Source organism: Elephas maximus, chromosome 4, assembly GCF_024166365.1.
Source record: "Elephas maximus indicus isolate mEleMax1 chromosome 4, mEleMax1 primary haplotype, whole genome shotgun sequence".
Lineage (NCBI taxonomy): Eukaryota > Metazoa > Chordata > Mammalia > Proboscidea > Elephantidae > Elephas > Elephas maximus.
Genome location: NC_064822.1, coordinates 20664743 through 20684426, shown reverse-complemented (window position 1 = coordinate 20684426; position 19684 = coordinate 20664743). Strand labels below are relative to the sequence as shown.

Here is a 19684-nt window from a genome sequence, read left to right as displayed (position 1 = left end):
GTTTTTGGTTTTTACTATGTAGTGATTTCCCCCCGCATCAGTTCCCTCCATCGTAACCATGAAGATTTCTTTTTTGTGTGTGTAATTCTTGAGTTTCTATAATAGTGGTCTCATACAATATTTGTCCTTTTGTGATTCACTTATTTCACTCAGCATAGTGCTTTCCAAATTCATCCATGTTGTGAGATGTTTCTCAGATTCATCATTGTTCTTTATCATTGCATAATATCCATTCTTTTTTTTCTTCTTTTAAATTTTTATTGTGCAAAAAAAAAATTTTTTTTTTCCTAAGTGAAAGTTTACAAATCAAGTCAGTCTCTCATACAAGAATTTATATATACCTTGCTATATACTCCAAGTTACTTGCCGCCTCATGATACAGCACACTCCTTCTCTTCACCCTCTATTTTCATATCCATTCAGCCAGCTTCTGGCTCCCTCTGCCTTCTCATCTCCCCTCCAGACCAGCTGCCCCACATATTCTCATGTGTCTACTTGATCCAAGAAGCTCACTCCTCACCAGTACCATTTTCTAACCTATAGTCCAGTCCAATCCCTGTCTGAAGAGTTGGCTTAGGGAATGGTTACTATCTTGGGCTAACAGAAGGTCTGGGGACCATGGCCTCTGGGGTTCTTCCATTCTCAGTCAGACCATTAAGTCTGGTCTTTTTACAAGAATTTGAGGTCTGCATCCCACTGCTCTTCTGCTCCCTCAGGAGTTCTCTGTTGTGTTCCCTGTCAGGGCAGTTATCAGTTGTAGCCGGGCACCATCTAGTTCTTCTGGTCTCAGGCTGATGTAGTCTCTGGTTTATGTGGCCCTTTCTGTCTCTTGGGCTCATAGTTACCTTGTGTCCTTGGTGTTCTTCATTATCCTTTGCTCCAGGTGGGTTGAGACCAATTGATGCATCTTAGATGGCCACTTGCTAGCGTTTAAGACCCCAGACGCCACTGTCCTAAGTGGGATGCAGAATGTTTTCTTAATAGATTTCTTTATGCCAGTTGACCTACATGTCCCCGAAACCATGGTCCCCAAACCCCTGCCACTGCTATGCTGGGCTTCGAAGCGTTCAGTTTATTCAGGAAACTTCTTTGCTTTTGGTTTAGTCCAGTTGTGCTCACCTCTCATGTATTGTGTGTTGTCTTTCCCGTCACCTAAAATACTTCTTGTATACTATCTAATTAGTGAATACCCTCTCCCTCCTTCCCTCCGCATTCTCGTAACCATCAAAGAATATGTTCCTCTCTGTTTAAACTATTTCTCGAGTTCTTATAATAGTGGTCTCATAGAATATTTGTCCTTTTACAACAGACTAATGTCACTCAGCATAATGCCTTCCAGACTCCTCCACGTAATGAAGTGTTTCACGGACTCATCATTGTTCTTTATCTATGCATAGTATTCCATTGTGTGAATATACCATAATTTATTTATCCATTCATCCCTTGATGGGCACCTTAGTTGCTTCCATCTTTTTGCTGTTGTAAACAGTGCAGCAGTGAACAGGGGTATGAATATCTCTGTTTGTGTAAAGGCTTTTATTTCTGTAGGATGTACTCCAAGGAGTTGGATTGCTGGATAGTTTGGTAGTTCTATTTCTAGCTTTTTAATGAAGCGCCAAATCAATTTCAAAAGTGGTTGTACCATTTTACATTCTCACCAGAAATGTGTAAGTGTTCCATTTAGTATTTTGTGTTTTTTGGATTAATGCCGGCCTTGTTGGAGTGAGATGGAATCTCATTGTAGTTTTGAATTGCATTTCTCTAGTGGCTAATGATCATGAGCATCTCCTTATGTACCTATTAGCTACCGGAATGTCTTCCTTAGTGAAGTGCCTGGTCATATCCCTTACCCATTTTTTAATTGGGTTGTTTGTCTTTTTGTAGTTGAGTTTTTGCAGTATCATGTAGATTTTAGAGATCAGATGCTGATCGGAAATGTCATAGCTAAAAACTTTTTCCCAGTCTGTAGGTAATCTTTTTACTCTTTTGGTGAAGTCTTGGGATGAGCAGAGGAATTTGATTTTTAGGAACTCCCAGTTATCTAGTTTCTCTTCTGGTGTTTATGCATTGTTAGTAGTGTTTTGTATTCTGTTTATGCCATGTATTAGGGCTCCTAGCATTGTCGCTATTTTCTTTTCCATGATCTTTATCATTTTAGAGTTTATATTTAGGTCTTCGATCCATTTTGAGTTAGTTTTTGTGCATAGTGTGAGGTATGGGTCTCATTTCTTTTTTTTGTAGGTGGGTATCCAGTTATGTTAAAGAGACCGCCTTTACCCCATTTAACTGACTTCGGGCCTTTGTCAGATATCAGCTGCTTATATGTGGATGGATTTATGTCTGGATTCTCAATTTGGTTCCAGTGGTCTGTGTATCTGTTGTACCAGCACCAGGCTGTTTTGACTAAAATCAGGTAGAGTGAGGCCTCCCACTTTGTTCTACTTTTTCAGTAATGCTTTACTTATCTGGGGCCTCTTTCCCTTCCATAGGAAGTTGGTGATTTATTTCTCCATCTAAAATCATTAAAAAATGTCGTTGGAATTTGGATCGAAATTGCATTGTATCTATAGATCGCTTTTGGTAGAATAGACATTTTTACAATTTCACATCTTCCTATCTATGAACAAGGTGTGTTTTTCCACTTAGGTAGGTCTCTGGGATTCTTGCAGTAGTGTCTTGTAGTTTCCTTTGTATAGGTCTTTTACGTCTCTGGTAAGATTTATTCCTAAGCATTTTATGTTCTTGGGAGCTATTGTAAATGGCATTGAATTGGTGATTTTCTCTTTGATGTTGTTTTTGTTGATATAGAGGAATCCAACTGATTTTTGTATGCTTATCTTGTATCCTGATATGCTGCTGAACTATTAGTTTCAGTAGTTTTCTTGAGGATTCTTTAGGTTTTCTGTGTATAAGATCGTGTCATATGCAAATAGAGATACTTTTACTTCTTCCTTGCCAATCTGGATGCCCTATATTTCTTTTTCTAGCCTAGTTGCTTTGGCTAGGACCTCCAGCACAATGCTGAATAAGAGTGGTAATAAAGGGCATCCTTGTCTGGTTCCGGATCTCAAGGGGAATGCTTTCAGACTCCATTTAGGATGATGTTGGCTGTTGGCTTTGTATAAATGCCCTTTATTATGTTGAGGAATTTTCCTTCTATTCCTATCTTGCTGAGAGTTTTTATCATGAATGTGTGTTGAACTTTGTCAAATGCCTTTTCTGCATCAATTGATGAGATCATGTGGTCCTTTTGTTTTATTTGTGTGATGGATTATTTTGTTTTTCTAATGTTGAACCTTCCCTGCATACCTTGTGTGAATCCCACTTGGTCATGGTGAATTAATTTTTTTGGTATGTTGTTGAATTCTTTTGGCTAGAATTTTGTTGAGGATTTTTGCATCCAAATTCATAAGGGATATATATATGGCTGTAATTTTCTTTTTTCGTGGTGTCTTCACCTGGTTTTGGTACCAGGGATATGCTGGCTTCATAGAATGAGTTTGGGAGTATTCCGCCCTTTTCTATGCTCTGAAATACATTTAGCAGTAATGGTGTTAATTCTTCTCTGAAAGTTTGGTAGAACTCTGCAGTGAAGCTGTCAGGGCCAGGGCTTTTTTTGTTGGGAGTTTTTTGATTACCTTTTCAAACTCTCCTTTTGTTATGGGTCTATTTAGTTGCTCTACCTCTGTTTGTGTTAATGTAAGTGGGTAGTGTGTTTCTAGGAATTCATCCATTTCTTCTAGGTTTTCAAATTTGTTAGAGAATATTTTTTCATAGTAATCTGATACGATTCTTTTAATTTCAGTTGGGTCTGTTCTTATGTGGGTTATTTGCTTCCTCTTCTGTTTTTCTTTTGTTCAGTTTGGCCAGTGGTTTATCAATTTTGTTAATTTTTTGAAGGAACGAGCTTCTGGTCTTGTTAACTCGTTCAGTTGTTTTTCTGTTTTCTATATCATTTAGTTCTGCTGTAATTTTTATTATTTACTTTCTTCTAGTGCCTGAAGGTTTCTTTCATTGCTGTCTTTCTATTTGTTCAAGTTGTAGGGATAATTTTTTTTTATTTTGGTCCTTTCTTCTTTTTGTATTTGTGCATTTATTGATATAAATTGATCTCTGAGCACTGCTTTGTCTGTCCCAAAGGTTCTGATAGGAATTGTTTTCATTCTCATTGCATTCTATGAGTTTCTTTATTCCATCCTTAATGTCTTCTATAATCTGGTTGTTTTTGTGCAGGGTACTCTTCAGTTTCCAAGTGTTTGATTTCTTTTCCCTGCTTTTTCTGTTATTGATTTCTACTTTTATGGCCTTATGGGCAGAGAAGATGCTTTGTAATATTTCAGTGTTTTGGATTGCTTTATGAACTAATATGTGGCCTATCCTAGAGAATGTTCCATGTGTGCTAGCAAAACAAGTATACTTGGCTGCCGTTGGGTGGAGTGTTCCATGTATGTCTGTGAGGTCACATTGGTTGACTGTGGCATTTAGATCTTTTTTGTCTTCATTGAGCTTCTTCCTGGATGTTATGTCCTTCACCGAACATGGTGTACTGAAGTCTCATACTGTAATTGTGGAGCTGTCTATCTCACTTTTCAATGCTGTTAGAGTTTGTTTTATGTATCCTGCAGCCCTGTTTGTGTATGCAAATATTTAGTATGGTTATATCCTCCTGGTATATTGTCCTTTTAATCATTATATAGTGTCCTTCCATATGCTTTCTGATGGATTTAACTTTAAAGTCTATTTGTCATATATTAATATTGCCACCCTTGGTCTTTTTTGATAGTTGGTTGCTTGATAAATTTTCTCCATCCTTTGAATTACAGTTTGTGTCTCTGTGTCTAAGGTGTGTCTCTTAGGCAGCATATAGACAGGTCGTGTTTTTTAATCCATTCGGCCACTCTCTGTCTCCTTATTGGTCCATTTAGTCCATATACATTGGGCATAATTATGGATATGTATGAATTTAGTGCTGTCATTTTCATGTCGTTCTGTGTGTGTTGTTGACAGTTTCTTTTTCCCACTTAATTTTTTTGCTGAGTAGTTTTCCTTTGTACATTGTCTTTTCCTCTTATTGGTTGTTGTTGATTTTGTTTCTGCTGAGTGTCTATTTTTTTCTTGTATTTTATTTTGATGAATAGTATTGTTAGTCTCCTTTGTGGTTATCTTAATATTTACCCCATGTGTCTAAATTTAAACCTAACTTTTATTTCTTTGTATTGCCCTTTCTTTCTACATATGAAATACCTATGACCACATTTCTTCGGCCCTCTTTATTGTTTTAATGTTGTCTTTTTTTATATAATAACATCATTGTTTCCCTGTTTTGAGCATTTTTTTATCTTGATTTATTTTTGTGATTTCCCTATCTGGGTTGACATCTAATTGCTCTGTCCTGTGTTCCAGTCTTGGGTTGATATCTGGTATCATTGATTTTCTAACCAAGGAACTCACTTTAGTATTTCTTGTAGTTTTGGTTTGGCTTTTATGAACTCCCTAAACTTCTTTTTATCTGGAAATGTCCTAATTTCACCCTGATATTTGATAGGCAGTTTTGGGGAATATATGATTCTTGTCTGGCAGTTTTTTTCCTTCAATGCTTTGTATAAGTCATCCCATTGCCTTCCTGCCTGCATGGTTTCTGCCAAGTAGTCCAAGTTGATTCTTTCTGACTCTCTTTTGTAGGTGACTTTTCATTCATCCCTAGCTGCTCTCAAAATTCTCACTTTATCTTTGGTTTTGCCAAGTTTGATTATAATATGTCTTCGTGACTTTCTTTAAGATCTACCTTATGTGGAGTTTGATGAGCATCTTGGATTGGTATCTTCTCATCTTTCTCTATATCAGAGAGGTTTTCTGCCAACAAATCTTCAACAATTCTCTCCGTATGTTTTGTTATCCCTCCCTGTTCTGATCCAATCACTCAGAGGTTATTTCTCTAGATAGAGTCGCACATGCTTCTTAGGGTTTCTTCATTTTTTTTAATGCTTTTGTCTGATTTTTCTTCAAATATATTGGTTCCAAGTGCTTTATCTTCAGTCTCACCAATTCTGCCTTCCACTTGCTCAGTTCTGCTCCTCTGACTTTGTATTGAGTTATGTAATTCTGTAATTTTATTGTTGATCTTGTGAATTTCTGATTGCTGTCTGTATATGGATTTTTTCAGCTTATTAAATTTTTCATTATGTTCCTGAATAACCTTTTTAATTTCTTCAACTGCTTTATCTGTGTGTTCCTTGCCTTGTTCTGCATATTGCCTGATTTCCTTCCTGATGTCTTGAAGGGTTCTGTATATTAATCTTTCGTATTCTGCCTCTGGTAATTTCAGGAAGGCACTTCATCTAGAAGATCCCTTGATTCTTTGTTTTAAAAGCTTGTTGAGGCGATCATGGTCTGTTTCTTTATGTGACTTCATATTGACTGCTGTCTCTGAGCCATCTGTAAGTTATTTTATTAGTTTATTTTATGTTTGCTTACTGTATCAGAGCTTCTTGCTTTGTTTTGTTTTGATATGCCCACGTAGGTTGCTTGAATGACCTAGCTTGATTATTTTTGCCTTTGGAGCTCTGATGTCCTGTCCCCAGATGGCTAGTGCTTTTATCAGGTATATCAGTGTAGGAGTCCATTCACTTTTCTTGTATGAATTCAACTCAAGTGTCCAGGCAGCTGATCACCAAGTGTGTGGTACAGGCTCTATCCTACAGTCTTAGAGGAGCCGGGGTGATTGGTGTAGGTACAAGTATCTGGTTGCAGCAGGGGTTCATGCACCGAACAAGGCAGGGGGTGAGAACTGTCTCCTGAGTGTCTGTGAGGAAAGCATGTGTCTGTTCCCTGGAGCGTACAGGTGAGTGGGTTTTGCGGACAGACCATGGGCACCCAGTGCTTTTTTTTGTAAAGACTGGGAGGTACCAGTTATCCTTCAACCCCTGACACAATTGGCTGAGTGACCTGAGTGGAGCCACCAGTCCTTATGCCCCTGATGTGGGTAAGTGGGGACCCTGTTTAGTAGGCAAATTGGTGTCAAATGTCAAACATTCACCTTTCTACTGCACAGCTGAAACAGTTGCAGTCTACTTAAAAGGACCTGTTCTCTTGAAATAGTCCCACACAGGTCCATGCTGGGGGGGAAAGGTATTCAAAGTCCATGCACTATTTATACCTGGACAGGAGCCGCTTCTGTTCTGAGCTTTCCAGGTTAGTGCAGCTGGCAAATTATCTTTCCCCCAAATTGTGAACTTATTCCTTCCCTACGGCTGGGAGAGTGGCTTAGGACTCACAGCAGGGCCTATCTCAGGCAGAGGGAAATCAACAGGCACTGAAGCCAGCTTGGGGGCAGAGGACACTGTAAAATATATGCAAGTACCTACCTTTTGCCGAGAGCTCCGTTCTTCTCTAGTTCTGGAGGTATGAGTATGCTGTGCAGCTGGCTATTTCTCCCTGAGGAAACTGCGGCCAAACGCTACTTCCCGCCCGCTGCAGTCTCTCCCGGGAATGGTGCCTGAGGGAATTCGGTGATTCAGGTCCAGTAACTCCTCTCCGCTTCTGAACAGTCTCTCCCTCCCCCTGCTGTTCAGTCCATTTTCTGTCTTTACCTTTATGTTCAGGTCTCCTAGCTTGTCATAAATATAATCATTTCACTTGTTTTTTTGGGTCTTTGTTGTAAGAGGGTTCACCAGAAGCATCTGGCTATTCCACCATCTTGGCCCCACCTCTCTGGTAATTTTTTGATTCCCTTTTTGATTTCTTCCATACCTAGTTGTTGTTCAACATGGTGTTATTCAGTTTCCATGTATTTGATTTTCTTTCCTCACTCTTACGTTGATTTCTAGTTTTATGGTGTTGTGATCAGAGAGAATGTTTTGTATTTTTCCCATGTTTTGGATTTTACTGAGGTTTCCTTTGTAGCCTAACCCAACCCAGTGCTGTTGAAAGTGGGGTTTATTCTGGAGAATGTTCCATGGGCATTGGAAAAGAATGTATACTTTGCTGCTGTTGGGTGGAGTGTTCTGTATATGTCTGTGAGGTTAAGTTGGTTGATTGTGGCCTTTAAACCTTTATTTTTGTTGAGCTTCTTTCTAGATGTTTTTTCCATTTCTGAGAGTGGTGTATTGACATCTCCTACTATTATTCTGGAACTGTCTATTTCTCTTAGAACATAAAAATTTTAAATGTCTTTATTTTTATTCAACCTTCAATAATCATTTGGATAGATATAGAAATTTAGGTTGAAAGTAATTTTTCCTGAGAATTTGGAAGTCACCAGTCTGTCTGTTCTACCTTCCATATTGCTATTGAGAAACCTGATACTATTTTGGTATCAGGTAACGCTCTCACTTTAAAACATTAAAGCTCTTTTTAAGGTCAATGTTTTGACTTTCTAAGTCTGTTTACTTTGAGCTTCCGTCCATTCATGAGCTAGGCACTTGATAAGTCCTTTCTCTCTGAAAACACGTGTTTTTTGGTGGTGAAGACTTTCTTGTGTTATTTCTTGGATAATTTTTCCCCTCTTTTTTGTCTTTACAGAAATCTTCTTATCCTGGTATTCTGTCATATAGTTTTTCTTTTTTTTCCTCTTTGCCCTCCTACTGTGCATTTTTTGTCTTTTTCTTTTATCTGTGGGAGACTGTATACAGTCACTATGAGTCAGAATCGACTCAACGGCAGTTTGTTTGGTTTGGGTTTTTTGGTGCCTCAACTTTATCTTCTAACTGAATTTATTATTTATTATATTTTAAAATTTCCTGAATATTCTTGTTTATTGCATCCAATTTATTGCTTCATAGGTGCAATCCCTTTTTCTAAATTTTTTTTCCTGAAAATGTCCCTTATGTTTTGTTTTTTTTTAATTGTTTGCTGCATATTCTCTGTTTTCTTTTTATCCCTCGGCGCTACTTTCCTCATTACTTGATGTGGCCTTTCTTTTCTTTCATTGAGAAGCTATTCTCAAGTTTCTGGTGATCATTGGCTATTTGTTCATATTTAAGGGTGAGGCCCTAGGAAGCTAATTGTAAGTTCTGTGTATGGGCTTTACTGTAGGGATGCAGGTGTTGAGTTGGCTTTTTTTTTTTTTAATTTCCTCAAATGTTAGTGTGTAAAATTAAATCTGGGATGATTTAATTTCTCCTGTAAGGTATCTTTTCATCTTTGGCTAAGCCTGAGGTCAACCATTTGGAGTCTGGCAGTAAAAAGAGAGTGGGGTCCTCACTATACATTATGTAGCATTTATTTAAGTCCCCTGTTTTCAGGCCTGTGTCCCGCAGCAGTGCTACCTTTCTCTGTCGCTGAGTTCAGTCTTTTTCATTCAGTTTATTCACAGATTGTATCTTTTGTTCCCTCAGGGATGGGGATGAATAGTTGTCTGACTGAACCTTAATGGGCCTGGAGACCTAGGCATCTCATTGCTCCTTACCCATACTATTAAGTAATTCCCTTTTATTCAGCACCTTGGGATGTACAAATGGTTAAGTGCTTAGTTGCTAACCAAAGCGTTGGTGTTTCAAACCCAACCAGAGGTTAATTTATCTTTTTCCTTCTTTTATTTTCTTCGTAGGACTTTACCACAGTCTGAATTTGTCTTATTTGTTTTCGTGTTCATTGTTTGTCTTCCTCTCCCTCTAAGTAGTAATCTGTATAAGGTCAGGAACCTTTCTGAATTGCTCACCACTGTGTTCTAAGTACCTAGAACAGTATCTAGCAAATTGTAGTTACTTAGTAAACATTGATGAATGATGGCTAGATTAATTTTTTAAATAAGTAAATTTTTATGTAATTTCCCAATAAAGGAAATATACTCTTTAATAGAATTGGATCCTTTTTCTATTTTCTTTCATGATCATTAACCAAATTATGTTTATTTTTAATAGGAACTGGGAGTAATTTCTGTTGATATTAATAAAGCTGATTTTTAGGTATTTGAAAAGAGGCCCTGGTGTTTGAAACATTTTTAAAAAGGTAGATAAGAAATCACCACCATTAATCAGTACTAAACAGAAAGTTTTTTAAAAATATACTTTGCTTGTAGTTTCATAAACTTCGTATTTTGGTATTGATTTAGATCACTGGTTAAAAAAAGTTCCTTGGCCCAAGTTTATAGAAACACAAAATTAGGAGTATTATCTAATGGTAAATATTTTACATCTTATCTCTATAAACTTTTATGAGATACTTGTTTATCTTTGCTCTATAAGGAGATGTTATATTTAATCATAATTTTATATTACAAAATTAAAAAAAAAAAAAGCCTACAGTCCTTTCTATCCACACAGAAAATAAGTCACTAGCTTACTCCCTTTTGTTTGTATATGACCTTCTTGTTTATGTAAAGAAAAAGTTTTCCTTTTTTGTGATTAAAAAGTTGTTATGTTTGAGAAAATTTAACCTTCATATATTCACAGGCTACTCTCTGTTAGAAGTATAAAATATTAGGGTTCTTTATAGAAGAACTTTTACAAGTTAGTATTGAGTAGATTTGGACACATAACCATCTTTGGATAAAATTAAGATAATTTAGGGCAAGCAGGAAAACTAACAATTTTGATTTTATAACGTAGTATTTAAAAGTTTTAGAACAGGGTGATATACCTATTTTGTTTAGCAAAGTGTTTATAAGAGCAGTGACAACCCAGCTCTCTCCCATCATTTATGATTTTCTTTTTCAGACTTCCATTTTATGGAGAAAAATGCTGTAGATGGCATGACTGTGCTGTCCCTTGGTACATTTTTTATGTACTTGTTCTTCTGGCATTCAAAATGCAAAAAGTTAAGTTACCCCATCTACACCCAAAATTTCTGTGTATAGAGTTTTTTTTAAAACCTTCTCAGGCTACAGCATTTTACAGTGTTTTGGGGTTACTCAATTCCAACTTTTTTTGTGCAACAGATGTTTATTGACTGCCTGCTATGTACCAGGCTTATAGGATACCATGATGAAGACTACAGATAAAATCTCTGTCTTACTGAATTTACAGCATAGAGGGAGAGAAGCAGTGACAAACGTGACCTGTGATAATGGCTGTGACAGGTAAAGTATAGCATGCTATGGAAGTACATGGGAGTATATTGTTATATTTCACTACTTGAGGCTAACAGGCCATTTATATTTCCCCACTTTATATGGATAAGCAGTAAAAAACTGAATACTGTCCTTCCCTAATTATTCTTTTATATGGATCTAAATAATTTTATGGTATATTCCTAAATATAAAATAATTTTTTTCCTTATAATTCTCTAGATTTAGGAATATTTATAAGCCTTTTCAAATATGGTAAAAGTTATTAATTTCTATATATACACATATTTTTTACGTTCCTAATTAAGGCTGGAAACACTGGCAGTGTAGTGGTTAAGAGCCATGGCCACTAACCAAAAGGTTGGCAGTTCAAATCCACCAGGCACTCGTTGGAAACTCAATGAGGCAGTTCTACCCTGTCCTATAGGGTTGAGTCAGAATCGACAGCAACAGGTGTGGTTTTCTTGGTTTTAATTAGGCTAATTATTCCTTCCCGGTTTTGGATTCCATCTTCTGGGTTTCTATATATTCCTGTTCCTGTTGTTAGTTGCCATTGAGTTAATTCCAACTCATGATGACCCCATGTGTGCAGAGTAGAATTGCGCTGTAGGATTTTCAAGGCTGTGACCTTTTGGAAGCAGTTGCCAGGCCTTGTCTTCTGAGGTGCTTCTAGGTGGGTTTGAACCGCCAACCTTTTGGCTAGTAGTACTGCACTCTTATATATTTCTACTCTCTTTTGTACTCACATTTACTCTCTAAATGGAATCCTTTTATTGGGCCTCAACATTTTAAAGCTTTTCATATCTGAAGTAAACAGTTCAAACCTGACTTTTGGCTAAACATGATGACAGAACATGAATTTTTTCCTGTCACTCTACTAAAATGAGTAAAGAACCTAAACCAGTAAGGACCAAAAGAATGAAGGAGATGGTAGCATAGAAGACATGTCATCAACAATTTAGAAATTGGGAAGAAGGTGGACTAAGTGTCTGTTATAGGGCAGGTAGGAAAGTTAAGTGATTGCAGAGGGAAGGGCCAAAAACCGTGCCAATTTGAGCCTCATAACCCTGGAAATCTCAAGAGTTAGAGGCACTAGGTCCTCTGCTGGCAGGGAGAGAAGTGAGGCAGAGATCAGAGTTTGCAGCAGTTGGAAGGGCTGTAATCTGTGGCTCAGAACATGTCTCAGCTGTTGTTAATGTTTACATCATTCTAAGAAACACTGCATGTTGATTTAACCAGAAATTGGGGTACAACTTTCTTGAAGAAAAAAGGATAGTGGGTGGGAGGGAGGTGTTGTATATGTGAAAGAGATTAATTGGCGTAGGGTAGGAAATCAATATTTAAACCAAACCAAACTCATTGCCATCAAGTTGATTCTGACTTACAGTGACCCTGTAGGACAGAGTAGAACTGCCCTATAGAGTTTCTAAGACTGTAAATCTTTACGGAAGCAGACTGCCATATCTTTATTCTGCAGAGCAGCTGGTGGGCTCAAATTGTGACTTTTCAGTTAGCAGCTAAGTACTTTAACCACTGCACCACTAGGATAGTGAGGGATTGTATATGTGAGAGATTAATTGGCATAGGGTAGGAAATTACTATTTAAGGAGAGGGTGATCATGTTATTTATAAATGTGGACGTAAGTACTAGAAAACAGTTGACACTGATGGCCTTTGAATAGTAGGGATAGAGTTAGGTAGGGCTGGGATTATTTGACTTTAAAATAATCATATACACATATATCATGCATTATTTTAGTTAAAATGAGAAGAAAATTTGGATAAATCAACACTTTCAGTAGTAGCCTCTCATATTTACCTCTTTTTCTTTTCCGTTAATCTTCTGGGAAGAGTTCTGTTCTCTATTTCTATTTCTCCACTCCCAACTTATTCCTCAACCACTCCAATCCAAAATCGCTCTTGCTGAGGTGACCAGTGACCAACATTTTGCTAAATGTAGTAGACATTTTCCAATTATTTTTGCTTTTTGACTTCTTACAACACCCCATACTTCTTGAAATACTGCCTTCACTTGATTTCTGTAGCACCACTATCTCCTGGGTTTGTTCTTTGACCACTCCTTCTCAGGTAGAATCTTCTTTATCTCATCATTAAATGTTCAGTTCATTAAGCCATGGGCCTAGGTCTTTTTTTACTGTATTGTCTCTCTGGGCAGTCTAAACTACATTTATGGTTTCAGTACCACTCTTATAGAGGTAACTCACAAGTCTGTGTCTTCAGCACATAATTTTCTCAACTTCTGAGCCCTGTATCCACGTGCCTACTTAATCTCTCCCCTTCGATGTCTAAAAGACACCTAAAACTTAATGTGTTCAAAATCAAACTCAGTATACACATACACACACCACTGCCTTCTGAAAACTTGATCTTCATCCCAATTTTTTTATCTCAATGGAAAACACTCCAATACAACCAGCTGTGTATGCCAGAAACCTAGGAGTCATCCTTGACATTTCCCTCTCCCACGTTCCTAGTCCATCATCAAGTCCTGATGATTTATTTTCCTCTCTGATACGTTGTGCACACTGCAGCCAGAAGTAGCTTTAAAGATCCATTAGCTTCCAAAGCTCCTGCTGGCTTTTCTTTCCTTTTGCTTCTTTTTCTCAGTTTTTCTTCCTCTTTATTTTTTTAACCCTCTCTGAAGTCAAATCTGCCCTTCCTGGTTGTAGATAGCCATAGCTCAAATTCACATGTAGGGTATTTTATTTCTGTTCTTGGCAGATATCAACTGGGAAATATGTTCTTGTGTGGGTACGGGCAGGGATGGTTTGGGTTCTGACTCTGGCATATTAAAAAGGTAGGGGTGAAGATTTGTGGTAGATATAGGAATGAGAGGACCATTTCAGGGTTGTTCTGATCATGGCCGTTGGTATCTATTCAAAACTAAGAGAAAACAGAGGTGGAAAAGGTAGTCATGGGCTTTATCCATTGATTTTACAGATTCTGGTAAGAGTACAGGCATACCTCCTTCTATTGCACTTCACTTTATTGCGCATTGCCGATATTGCAGTTTTTACAAATTGAAGGTTTGTGGCAACCCTGTGTTAAGCAAGTCTTTCAGAACCATTTTTCCAACAGTATGTCCTCACTTTGTGTCTCTATCACATTTTGGTAGTTCTTGCAATATTTCAAACTTTCATTATTACTATATCTATTATAGTGATCTGTGCTCAGTGATCTTTGATGTTACTATTATAATTGTTTTGGGGAGCCACAAACCGCACCCATATAAGACGGCAAACTTAATCAATACTGTGTGTGTTCTGACTGCCCCACTGACTGCCGTTCCCGCTTCTCTCTCCCTCTCCTCAGGCTTCTCTGTTCCCTGAGACATGATAATACTGAAATTAGACCAATTAATAACCCTACAATGGCCTCTAAGTGTTCAAGTGAAAGGAAGAGTTGCACGTCTTTCATTTTAAATCAAAAGCTAGAAATGATTAAGCTTAGTGAAGAAGGCATGTTGAAAGCCAAGACAGGCCAAAAGCTAGGCCTCTTGTGGTAAACAGCCAAGTTGTGAACAGAACAAGGGGATGATGGCGTGGTTTAAAATCAGGAAAGGTGTGCATCAGGGTTGCATCCTTTTACCATACTTATTCAGTCGGTATGCTTAGCAGATAATCAGAGAAGCTAGACTATGTGAAGAAGAATGAGGCATCAGGATTGGAGGAAGACTCAGTAACAACTTATGTTTTGACACAGATGACACAATCTTGCTTGTTGAAAGTGAAGAGGACTCAAAGCACTTACTGATGAAGATCAAAGACTATAGTCTTCAGTATGGATTACACCTCAACATAAAGAAAATAAAAATGCTCACAGCTGGACCAATAAACAACATCATAATAAACCGAGAAAAGATTGAAGTTGTCAAGGATTTCATTTTACTTGGATCTACAATCAATACCCAAGGAAACAGCAGTCAAGAAATTAAAGGACACATTTCATTGGGCAAATTTGCTGCAAAAGACCTCTTTAAAGTATTAAAAAACAAAGATGTCACTTTAAGGACTCAGGTGTGCCTGACCCAATCTGTGGTATTTTCAGTCACCTCATATGCATGTGAAAGCTGGACAATGAGTAAGGAAGACCAAAGCAGAACTGATGCCTTTGAATTGTGGTGTTGGAGAAGAATGTTGAATATCCCATGGACTGCCTAAAGAACGTACAAATCTGTCTTGGAAGAAGTACAACCAGAACGCTCCTTAGAAGCAAGGATGGTGAGACTTCGTCTTATGTACTTTGGACATGTTATCAAAGGACACCATGCTTGGTAAAGCAGAAGGTCATCAAAAAAGTTGAAGACCCTCAACAAGATGGATATACACAGTGGCTGCAAGAGTGGACTTAAGCATAACAATAATCATTAGGGTGGCACTGTACGGGACAGTGTTTCCTTCTAATGTACATACAGTTGCTATGAGTTGGAACTGACTAGACAGCACCTAGCAACAACAACATCCCATCACCCAGGATAAGTTCCATTTCCTCTTTTGTGCCTCCTTTGGGTGTACTTATCTGTTTACATGGCTCTCTTCCTGCACAAGGTTGTAAGCACCTTGAGTACTTGGCTGTGCCTGGTTGATCTTTATCCCCAGTGTCTAGCATAGTGCCTGTAAAACCAAAAACCCATTGCTGTCGAGTTGATTCCTACTCATAGTGACCCAATAGGACAGAGTAGAACTGCTCCACAGGGTTTCCAAGGAGCTCCTGGTGACTTTGAACTGCCCACCTTTCGGTTAGCTACTGAGCTGTTAACCACTGTGCCACCAGAGCCCTGTAGTGCCTGTAGGTATTCAATAAATATTTGTGAATGAATGAATGAATGTAAGTGAAATGCATAAGTAAAATAACAATGGCTGTATAATAAATTCTAAAGCCGTGACTAATGGGCTATTCTCAGACTAAAATAAAGCTAAATTTATTATCACACAAAAATTCTGACACCACCCTTAACTATAGTTCAGTGTTTGATATATTTTCATGGATCTGTTTGATATAAATAAAATTTATGTAGATTCTACATTACCATAGCTATCCGTCAGAATTCCCAGTTACCTATCAGAATCATATGTGAGGTTAAAAAAAAATACAGATATTCAGATTCCAGTATTGAGATACGACATGACATTTAAAAGAAATCTGAGATTCTGTATAAATTTCTCTATATGGCTAAGTATTGCTATTATTCCTCTTAGAAGTGGACTGTTAAATATATTAAATTCCATGATACATAAAATCAGTAAGATATTTGACTTCTTGCTTCTTACACATTTTCTACAATGATCTTCGCTTACTTTTTTAAATAGTGGAGTAAATCGTATGGCAGATTAAATCTGGTGGTACCCTATTGACTGTTGTATAATGTATCTGCAGAACTTGGATCATGGTTTTGATAGTAAGAAAGAATAATGAAAAGTCATAAAAGTTACACTGCTTTAAAATTGGATTTTAAAAGTCAGATAATCATCTGTATCTTTAACATAATAGAAAAAAATAAGCCTACTAGCAGTAAACGACTATTGCATAGATTGCTGCAAAAACACATTCTATTAAGACTCCTTTTTTTTTTTAAATGGTGTTCAAATCCATACATTTTTAAGTCGTATTCTTTTAAATTAAGTGGTCCATTTACAGATCTAATGAATAACCGTACATCAGGCATTAAGTACAATGTATACATTTTAAAGGCTTCATTTTCCTTTTAGACATGGATTCAGGTTTTAGAACATAAAGCCAAAAGATTAATTGAACTCAAAGCTGCTTAGTTTGAGGTTTTCAAAATAGGAGTTGGTGGGCAGATAAAAGTTTCTGGAGGCTCCACTTTTCTCTGAACTCACAGTCTCTCTTCTCACAATCTCCTAAGGCTCCACAGTCTCCAAAACTCACAATCTCAGTTGGGTGGGATTCAAGTCATTTCAGGGAGTAGAGAAAGGGAACACCACTTACAACATAGATGTGCTATGTTAATTCTGAAATATCTTGAAAACAGTTTTGGTTCCAGCTGAAGGAATATAAAGTATGCACATAGGTAGATGGCATACAAATTGATGTGAGTCTTCACCATTTCATAGTTGCACTCAGAAGATCTCTGTGGAGACTATTTTATCCTTCTCGCTTCAGGCAAGTATTTACTTGTAATGTTTCAGTAGATAGCAATCTATTCTGTTTGTAAAAATGCAGACCTAGTCTTGCTTAGCTTTAAAGGCAGTAAGGTAAACACATTTATACTTTTATTTGTGTATGACTCAGGGTCTTTTTAATTTAATATCTATGCAGCGTATAGGTTTCTAGTTGGCAAATATACAATCTAGTTGGAAATGGTTTGACATTATTAATGTAAACTTTTAAAGCAATTAGCGAGGAACAACAGAATTAGTGATACTTCTTAAAGATTTGTAAGGCCCAGTTTCCTGCATGGTTATAAATTTGTATAGAATTGTTTGTGATCAACTTAAATAAGAAATATTTTCAATGGATTAAATATGTTGTTGTTAGGTGCCGTCAGGTTGGTTCCGACTCTCAGCGCACCAGAGTGAAACACTGCCCTGACCTGTGCAATCCTCAAAATTGTTGCTATGCTTGAACCCATTGTTGCAGCCACTGTGTCAATCCATCTTGTTGAGGGTCTTCCTCTTTTTCACTGACCCTCTACTTTACCAGGCATGATGTCCTTCTCCAGGGATTGCTCCGTCCTGATAACATGTCCAAAGTATGTGAGATGTAGTCTTGCCATTCTTCCTTCTAAGGAGCATTCTGGTTGTGCTTCCTCCAAGACAGGTTTGTTCGTACTTTCGGCAGTCCGTGGTATATTCGATATTCTTCGCCAGCACCACAATTCAAAGGTGACACTTCTTCTTTGGTCTTCCTTATTCATGGTCCAGCTTTTCATGCATATGAGGCAATTGTAAACATCATGGCTTGGTCAGGCGCACCTTAGTCTTCAAGGTGACATCTTTGCTTTTCAGCACTTTAAAAAGGTCTTTTGCAGCCAATTTGCCCAATACAGTGCCTCTTTTAATTTCTGACTGCTGCTTCCGTGGGTATTAATTGTGGATCCAAGTAAAATGAAATCCTTGACAACGTCAATCTTTTCTCCATTTAATAAGGTGTTGCTTATTGGTCCAGTTGTGAGAATTTTTGTTTTCTTCATGTTGAGGTATAATCCATACTGAAGGCTGTGGTCTTTCATCTTCATCAGTAAGTGCTACAAATCCTCTTCACTTTCAGCAAGCGAGGTTGTGTCATCTGTATAACTCAGGTTGTTAAATGAGTCTTCCCTTAATCCTCATGCCCCGTTCTTCATATAGTCTAGCTTCTCGGATTGTTTACTCGGCATACAGATTGAATAGGTATGGTGAAAGTATACAACCCTGATGCACACGTCTCCTGACTTTAAACCACACGGTATACCCTTGTTCTCTTCAAATGGTATTCTCTACTTTCATCCAGGATCCGTATGACATCAGCAGTGATATCCCTCGTTCCATGTCCTCTTCTGAATCTTGCTTGAATTTCTGGCAGGTCCCTGTCGATGTACTGCTGCAGCCACTTTTGAATGATTTTCAGCAAAATTTTACCTGTGTGTGGTATTAAAGATATTGTTTGATAATTTCTGCATTCAATGGGATCACCTTTCTTGGGAATAAGCATAAGTATGGATGTCTTCCACTTGATCGGCCAGATAGCTGTCTTCCAAATTTCTTGCGTGGACGAGCAAGCACTTTCAGTGCTGCACCTGTTTGTTGAAACATCTCGGTTGGTATTCCGTCAATTCCTGGAGACTTGTTTTTCGCCAGTGCTTTCATGCAGCTTGGACTTCTTTCTTGAGTACCATTGGTTCCTGATCATGTATTACTTCCTGAAATGGTTGAACATTGATCAGTTCTTTTTGGTGTAGTGATTCTGTGTATTCCTTCCACCTTCTTTTGATGCTTCCTGCATCGTTTAATATTTTCCCCGTAGAATTCCTCAGTATTGCAACTCGAGGCTTGAATTTCTTCCTCAATTCTTTCAGATTGAGAAACGCTGAGCATGTTCTCCCCTTTGATTTTCTATCTCCAGGTCTTTGCACATGTCATCATAATACTTTATTTTGTCTTCTTGAGCCACCCTTTGAAATTTTCTGTTCAGCTCTTCTACTTCATCAGTCTTTACTTTTGCTTTAGGTGCTTGACATTCAAGAGCAAATTTCAGAGTCTCTTCTGACATCCATTTAAATATTTTCTTTCTCTCCTATCTTTTTAATGACCTCTTGCTTTTTTTTCTTTAATTTTTATCGTACTTTAAGTGAAACTTTACAAATCAAGTCAGACTTATACAAACACCTTGCTATATACTCCTAATTCCTCTTCTCCTAAGGAGACAGCACACTCATTCCCTCCACTCTCTGTTTTCGTGTCCATTCGTCCAGCTTCTGACCCCCTCTGCCCTCTCATCTCCCCTTCAGACGGGAGATGTCAACATAGTCTCATGAGGCTACTTGATCCAAGAAGCTCATTCTTCACCAGTATCATTTTCTATCCCATAGTCCAGCCCAACCCCTGTCTGAAGAGTTGGCTTTGGGAATGGTTCCTGTTTTGGGCTAACAGAAAGTCTGGGCACCATGACCTCTGGGGTCATTTCGTCTCAGTCAGACCATTAAGCTTGGTCTCTTT

General features: G+C 37.8%; 1 protein-coding gene across 8 annotated transcripts in view; it reads left to right on the top strand.

Annotated features, from left to right (window-relative positions):
• The window catches only part of ZMYND11 (zinc finger MYND-type containing 11), a 171096-nt gene that overhangs the window by 22245 nt on the left and 129167 nt on the right, over window positions 1-19684 (top strand). Inside the window, exon 1 of one of the 8 annotated variants that reach the window (XM_049881671.1) lies at window positions 10425-11017. The exons of the other annotated variants lie outside the window; for them this stretch is intronic. The gene's annotated coding sequence lies outside the window, so the exon portion shown is untranslated. Of the gene's footprint in view, window positions 1-10424; window positions 11018-19684 lie in introns of those variants that run through there. 8 annotated transcript variants of the gene reach the window in all.